Source organism: Vombatus ursinus, unplaced genomic scaffold, assembly GCF_900497805.2.
Source record: "Vombatus ursinus unplaced genomic scaffold, bare-nosed wombat genome assembly UNPS02010193.1, whole genome shotgun sequence".
In the NCBI taxonomy this organism is placed as follows: Eukaryota; Metazoa; Chordata; class Mammalia; order Diprotodontia; family Vombatidae; genus Vombatus; species Vombatus ursinus.
In genome coordinates this window covers 1499823-1508461 of record NW_020949971.1, presented here as the reverse complement: position 1 = coordinate 1508461, position 8639 = coordinate 1499823, and positions in this window count along the sequence as shown.

The following is an 8639-nucleotide window of genomic DNA, read 5'->3' as shown; positions in this document are numbered from 1 at the left end:
ATTACATCAGAAAAACAACTGACCTGGAAAATATATTGAGAAGAAGAATTTTTTTCCTAATTTAAAATTTTTATTTTTAATCTATAAAACAAGCTTTTACATAACATAGTATAATAAAAAAGATGATTGCACATGAAACTGCAAATATGTACAACTTACTATTCCTTTTAAATACATAATAAGGTTATCTTGTAAATTTCTTTTTTCTTTTCTTCCTACCCCTGCTCATTTAAAGATGGCCACAATTAGACACACACACATGTAAAATCATTCTATGTGTACTTCTATTTATCGGTTCCTTCTCTAGATGCATATAGCTTCTTCCTTCATATGTCCCTTGTAGTTAATGTAGGTATTTACAATAGTCAAAATGACTTATTCAAAATTGTTCTTAAAACAATATTGCTGTTGCTGTATACAATGTTCTCTTGGTTCTGCTCATTTCACTCTTCATTATTTTGGGCAAGTCTATCCATGTTTTTTCTAAGACCACTGCATTCATCATTTCTTATAGCAAAGTAGTATTCCATCACAATTATGTACTACAACTTGTTCAGCCATTCCCTAATGGTGGGGGCATCCCCACAATTTTTAGTTCTTTGCCACCACAAAGAGAGCTACTATAAACATGTTAGAACACATTGGTTCTAGTAGCGGTATTGCTGAGCTGAAGGTATAGGCAGAAGAGAAAAATTAAGAATTAATGGACTACCTAAAAGCCTTGATCAAAAAAAAAAGAGTCTAGACATCACATGTGAAGGAATTACACAGAAAAACTGCTCCAGGATCTTCCAGAGGGTAAAGTAGAAATTGAAAGAATCCATCAATTGCCTCCTGAAAGAGATTCCAAAATGACAACTTGTGGGAATATTATAGCCAAATTCCACAGCTGCCAGGTCAAGGAGAAAATATTGTAAACATCTAGAAAGCAAAAATTGAAATATTGTGGAGCCACAGACAGCGTCACACAAGATTTAGCAGCTTCAATATTAAAGGAGTGGAGGGCTTGGAAGATGATATTCCAGAAAGGAAAGGATCTAGGTTTATGACCAATAACATACCCAGTAAAACTGTCTATAATCCTTCAGGGGAAACAATGTAAATTTAAGGAAATAGAGAACTTTCAAGCATTACCAATGAAAAGACCAAAGCAGAGCAGAAAAATTCACTCTCAAACACAAGACTCAAGAGAAGTAGAAAAAGGTAAGCATGAAAGAGTCATCCTACAGGATTCAGTAAAATAAACTATTTATATCCATATAAGGGATGATAATACATGTAACTCCTAAGTACTTTATCATTTTTTAGGCAGTTACAAGGAGTCTACACAGACAGAGGGCATGAGTGTGAGTCAATAGAGAGGATCTCTAAAAAAAATTGAGGGGTGAGAAAGAGAAGTGAACTAGGAAAAAGGGAAAGGGAGAGGTAGAAAGGGGAAAATTTTCTCACACAAAAGAGGCTTGCAGGAATGGCTGAATAGGTTGTGGTATATGAACGTAATGGAATACTACTGCGTTATAAGAAATGATGAGCAGGCAGATTTCAGAAAAACCCGGAAAGACTCGTATGGACTGATGCCGAGTGAAGTGAGCAGAACCAGGAGAACATTGCACACAGCAACAGCAACATCATATGATAAGCAACTATGATAGATTTAGCTCTTCTCAGCAATACAATGATCCAAGATGATTCCAAAAGACTGGTGATGTAAAATGCTAACCACATCCAGAGAAAGAACTGTGGAGTCTGAATGTAGATGGAAGCAGACGATTTTCACTTTTTTTTGTTTTTTCTTTCTTGTGGTTTTGCCCTTTTGTTCTGATTCTTCTTTCACAATGTGACTAATGTGGAAATATATTAAACAATTTGGAACTATGCCCAAAGGGCTATAAAACTGTGCATACTCTTTGACCCAGCAATATCACTTCTAGGACTGTATCCCAAGGAGATCAAAGAAAAAGGAAAAGGACCCTCATGTACAAAAATATTTACAGCAGCTCTTTTTTTTCGTGGTGGCAGAGAACTGGAAAGTGAGGGGTTGCTCATCAGTTGGGGAATGGCTGAACAAATTGTGCCATATGATTGTGAAGGGATACTACTGTGCTATGAGAAATGATGTGGGTGGTAGTTTCATGAAAAACAACAAAACAACAAAACCTTGGTAAGATCTACACAAACTGGTGCAAAGTGAGGTAAGAAGAACCAGGAGATCATTGTGCCAGTAAGGGCAATGTTGTAATGATGATCAGCTGTGAAAGACTTACGACCCTGATCAATAGAAAGATCTGAGACAATTCCAAATGACTCATGATGAAACAATGCTCTCCATTTCCAGAGAAAGAGCTGATGAACTCCGAGTGCAAATTGAAACATAATTTTGTCACTTTTTTCTTTTGTTTTTTTTTTTTTTTTTTTGGTGATATGGCTAACATGGAAATAGGTTTGGCATGATTTCATATGAATGATTAATTGATATAATTTTGCTTGCCTTCTCAGTGGGTGAGGGAGGGTTGGGAGGGAAACAGAGAATTTGGAACTCAACATTTAAAAAGAAAAGAATGTTAAAAATAAATAATGATATTTTGAAAGTCTGATAAGAGTGATACAAGGCCCAAGAAAGTAGTCCAGTTTGGGTTTCAGCAGTGGCAGTAGCTCAGTACATTTTAGAGGTGGCTCCTCCAGCTGCTGTCTGCAGGATTTGTCTCTGGCCTTTGCTCAAGTATCTCACATTCCCATGCCTGTATGGGCATAGTTGTGGTAGCAGCAGCGGCAGCAATGGAAGGATGAGATGGTTCCCTCACATGCCTTTGCTTGTCTTTCTTCTTTCTCATCAAGTAAGTCAATGTAAGATCAGATTAATAGGCCTGAAACCTGATAGTATTTTGAAAAGGGATGTTCCAAGGAGTCCTTAAGACTACATTCAACTGGGGTGTGGGGAGAGATGGTGCTTATCCTACTCTGATCAGAGATTCTAGCCCAAGTCCTCTGACTAGGACGCTTTGGACAGCATGAAGGCTGAAACATGTTGTGACTAGTACAGTTGAGGGAGGCTGAGTCCTGCTAGCCCTCATAACCCAGTGAATTGATACTTAATTTATGAAATTATAAAATGGGGGCACACACACCTGTTGTTTTGGGTACCCACAATTGGCAGTGAGAAATAGGGCAGCAATTGCAATTTAATTAGGAACAGATGGTATGGAGACAAGCAGTGAAAGAGGTACAGGGCAGATGGTATGAGAACAGAGGATAGAAGGATGAAGACAGGAAGGCAGCATGGGGAAGAGAATGAGGAAGTGGACAGGCACAGATCATCCCTCACGTAATCGTGGGTTACGGTTGGGTGCACTCAGCTGCATGGACCTGATGGGGATGGAAGAGTGCCCAGGAGGCAGGAGTTGGACGTCTCATTTTTATAGGCTTTGGGGAAAATAGACTAACTCTGATCTGTGCCACCTCGGGGTTAGCTACTGGTAGAACTTTCAAAGGTAACATGCCTAGGTCCTCTCAAAGTTATCAGCACTCTTTCATATTCTGTTAATCTGGAACTGTGGGGTTTGGGAATTTGTCTGGGATGTACAGATCAGAGGATCAAGAACCCTGACACCCTCACCTGGATGGCTTCTGCTGATTCAGCACTCATTACCTGGATATGAATTTTGATTACTATATGATGCAATTTATAAGTCATGCTCCTTTGATCTCTGGGGCTATGTGTACATGACTCCAGGTTATCCTTTGCATCTCATTTCCTGCTTATGCTCCTTGATGCCGGCTACTTATCAACTTATTATACTGGCCGAAAGGGAGTGGTGATTGTGATCAGGGTTGCGAGAACAAGATACAATTCTGATGCACACAGATTTGCCTAGGGAGGTGCAACCCAGTGTCAGAAGCTCTAGAAATCAAGAGCAGGAACAAATAAAACCTGGCTTTCTCATTCAGTACAGGAGGGAGGAGAGCTTGGTATTGCCACAGAGTCCCAAGCCAGGAACTGAAGCTGGCCATAGCAAGCAAACAGAAAACCCCCACAAACCCAATGAGTAAGTATTATGGGCTAGGAGATGCCCAAGAGGTAATATCAGAAGAAGAGATTAACTCTATAATAACCACAAACAAAGTCATAGAGAAAAAGAAAAACATGCCTTGGCCACAATGGAGAGGCTCACACCCACACAGGTGGCCTGAGGAGATGGGTTTTGCTTTGTTTTGTTTTGTTTTTGTCACCAAAACCAGGAAGACTTTCTTTTATGATATACATTAGTTACTGTCTTTGTAAGTAAAGTGAGCTGGCTTTGTAGAAACCTTGCGACCTAGCCAAGAACTGAAATCATTTGGAAACCACTCACTGAACACTGTCTGGGTTATCACCATGGAGAAGGGCAGAGCCAGGCAGACAGCCTGGGCTCTGTCAGGAGAGAGCTGAGCTTAATTGTCAGCCCTCTGGCACTTTTCGAATTGAGCCCCATCAGGGTGCCAAGCAATCAATGTTCTATATAAATGTGGACACAGATGAAAAAGTCAGTATTTTTCACTTACTCAAGGGGTAGGAGTCGAGATGGGGTGCTAACAGCTTTAGAGTGTGGTCTGGGGAAATAAACTTGTGATCATCAGAAGTCCCTAAAACTTATGAAAGGGTTCCAAGATGCAAGGCAAATCAGTGATTGAATGATGGGAGAATGGTATGGGTTAAACTGGGAGGGCTCTGTGGTGGAGCTGGGCTGAGCATGAAGCTATGGTTTAAATGGAGGGAGTGGACAGCTGGGGCCAAGGCTTAGGGGTGAAAGGATAAGTTAACTACTTCCTCCTATACTTGAAAGTTCTGTCCCTCCCCCAGCCCAGGCTCAGTAAAATGCAAATCTTAGAGCCTTCTTGCTCTTTTAATGGTATCATTTCTCTAAGCCCAGTTAGGCAGTGGTAAGGGAGTTTCCAATTGATCCTTGGGGAATTGAGCATCTTTTGAGTTTTGTAATTCCCTTGTGAAAAAAAAAAAGACAGTGAAACTGGGGGAGGGGGGGGACTGATGAGAGAACAGGCTCCAGGGCTGCGCCTCGTGGCTGACAGCCTGGCTCGTCTAAAGATAGCTTTTCCAGTGCCTAGCCCAGGGTGCTGCATACAGCCTGTGCTTAAGTCATGTTTAGGATCCTAGAATCCTGGATTTAGAGCCAGAAGTCAGGTCCTACCCCATCATTTTATAGAGGAGAAGTTAAGGCCCAGAGAGGTTAAGTGACTTATCCTGGGTCACACAGCCAGCAGGTGTCAGAGGCTGGATTTGAACCCAAATCTTCCTGACTCCATTCTAGTGACCTATGTTCTAGGACTCCATGATTCTTCAGGGAGGGCAGAAAGAATCCTAGATTCTAAGAGTCAGAAAGGATCTCTGAAGCTACCTGGATGAGATGACATTCCCAAGAGTCTTCCAGGCTCTTTTTGCAGCCTGCAGTGAGAGTGAATGAAGGACTCATGGGATGGAGGCGCAGTTTCCATTCTCTCTTCCCCTCCTTTCTCCTGCCTCATTCTTGGAGTTTACTGTATACCTCAGGGCATCTCATTGAAGTGATGACATTTACAAATGTATGGTATCTCCCTAGTCCTTGCATTTTATTAGTTGTATGATGAAAGGCAATTTTGAGTTAGTTTAAAGATTGTTCTTCTCACGGCCAATCAATAGTTCATCTTCACTTTTATTTTCTTTGTTGCTTTTGTAAATTGTCTCTCATAACTGTGCCTGAAGCCTTGACTTGTGATTTATTAGTCCAAATCAAAGAGTTTTGTCTCAGTGGTTAATGTCTCCTTCATCTTATGCCCCAAATGCAAAAGACCCAAATCTAGTAGCAGGGGAAATGTTGGGGAGGGAGTGTTTCTTTGAGGAAGGTTAGGTCATCCATGTGACTACTTTTTGTAGGGAGAAAATAAGGAGCTTAAAGTCTGATTTTCATTCCCTGAGTGAAGGAAAAATTGGAGACTGGACAAGGTTCTTTTAAACAATTTCACGTAGGACTCCAGGAATTGGGTTCCATTTCAAACAATGAAAGATTCAGTGTGTTTTGCCTGAACGATCCATTTGATTATAAGCTCCTTGAGGACAGGGACTGTCCTTGCCTCTTTTTGTATCTTCAGCATTTAGCACAGTGCCTGGCCCACAGTAGGCACTTAATAAATGTTTATTGATTGGTCGAAAAGGAACAAATCTCTCTGGTTGGACTTATGTTCTCACACCAGCATCTAGGTTGCCTATTACCACCTTAAACAAGAGCATGGTTTCCACAAGGTTTTCTTTGTGGTCTGAGAGCTGGTGTGGTGGCTTTTGATCTCTATGTGCAGGATAGTCTTCTGTTCCATGGCCAGCACCTTCCATCCCCCAGGGGGCAGAGCACCCTTAGGAGGTGGACGGCATGGAGTCTATCCTTTGTGGAGCTGCTGGGCACAGATACTTGAAGGCACAATTTTGAAAGTCTGTCCTGATTTCTTGAAATGTGTTTTCTGGTTTGGCCTCATGAGTTCCTGATTCCTGATGTGAGCTAGTAACTTTACCCTAAATTTCAGTCCACCTGCAAAGAAGTGTCTTCACCAGACCTTCAATTTCTGGCATGAGCTTCTTTAGCCTTCAGAATCTGTCCTCTCCTCTGGTGCTGACAAGTTCTGTGCCCCCTCCCTCCCCAAACTGCAAAAGTGCTGCTGAGAGCACTGGAGCTGAATAACAGGGAGGCATCATGTGTAGAAAGGTGTGAGGCCCAAGGCAGACACCATGGCAATCCCCCAGTTCTTGTAAGCTTTCCTTTTCACCATCTCCTTTTAAAAAATCATGTTTTATTTTCCTCCAGTTACATGTTTTTACATGTTTTACATACAATTACATGTTTTAACATTTGTTGTTTCTTTCTATGTTTTGAGTTCCAAATTCTATGCCCTTCTCCCTCCCTTTCCCTCTCCCTGAGACAGTAAGCAATTTGATATAGATTATACATGTGCAATCATGTAAAACATTTTCATATTAGTCATTCTGTACGAGAAAACTCAAAAAGAAAGAAAGAAAGAAGAAAAGAAAAAAGAAAGAGAGAAAAAGAAAGGAAAGAAGGAAGGAAGGAAGGAACACTAAGGTTTCATCTCATCTGTTCCTTGCAATAACCTTGTGGGCACCAGGAAAGTGGTATTATTTCCCCTGTTTTATAGATGAGAAAGATGAGGTTCAGGAGACCAAGAGACTTGTCCAAGGTCACACAGCGGTGTGCAGACAGCTGGCCACTGAAATGAGAGGGCAGACTTTTCTGCTCCCCCTCAGAGCTCTCCTACTGCTCTGCAAGATGCTCATCTATGGATTCTAGTTTTTCAGTAGCCTTTCCGAAATGTGAGGACTAACGCTGAAGACAGTAGCCCGGATGTAGCCTTACCAGGTCATCCTACTTCTGAATGCACAGTGCTTCTAGTAGAAAGCCTGATGCCTGGGAGGCTATCACATAGTGTCAATAGAAGGCTGAACCCAGAGCCGGGAAGAGTCCAAATCTTGCCTCCAGCACTTCTACTGGTGTGATCCTGGACAAACTTCTCTCCCTATGTTTCAACTTCACATTGTGTAAAGTGGGAATGATAATAGTACCCGCCTCACAAATGAGATAATGTACTTTGCAGACTTTAAAGCATGTTCATTAATATTATGATTTGGGCAGCTAGGTGGTCCAGTGGATAGAGCTCTGGGCCTGGAGTCAGGAAGACCTTAGTTCAGATCTGGCCTCAGACACTTTCTCATTGTGTGACCCTGGGCAAGTCACTTAGCTCTGTTTGCCTCAGTTTCCTCATCTGTAAAATGAGCTAGAGAAGGAAATGGCAAACCACTCCAGTGTCTTTGCCAAGAAAACTCTAAATGGGGTCATGAATAGTTGGACACGACTGAAATGACTGAACAATTATTGTTACTACCATTATTAAGATTACATCTGATATGATGCTACAGACTGATATTACTGACTTATATTGAGCTTACAGTCCACTAAAACTCCCAGCCCTTTTATACATGAATTGTTTGTTCTCTAGCCATACCTTCTCCATCCTATACACTCCGCTTACGGTTTGGCTTCTTGCTTTCTGGACTTCAACACCATATCCCCCACTCTCTTGCGGATATCTCCACCACCTCCCCATCCCATTTTTTTCAGTTCCCCTTTTTGTGTTGTTTCCCCTCATTAGAATGTAAGCTCCTTGAGGACAGGGGTCATCTTTCTTTTTGCTTTTATCTGTACACCTAGTTCCTAGCACAGTTCCTGGAAAGTAGTAAGTGTTTGATCAGATCTTGGTGTCTGTCTGTGAGTTGGCTTGTTGAACCCAAGTATAGGACATTATACTTGCCTCTATCATATGTCATTTTATTGGACTCAGTTTATGGAACTTAGGCTATGTTCCAGCCTGCCAAAATCCCTTTTGGGCCCAGATTGTGCTGTTTCAGCATGTTCCTGCAGCTTTGCATAGTGGACACATTTGCTCTCTTGCCTCTTTCAATTCATTGCTAGATTCATTATATATGTATGTATATACAAATTATATGTTTATATTTAGCTCTATATACCTATCCATCCCTCCATCTACCTATCTACCTACCTATCTATCTATCTATCTATCTATCTATCTATCTATCTATCTATCTA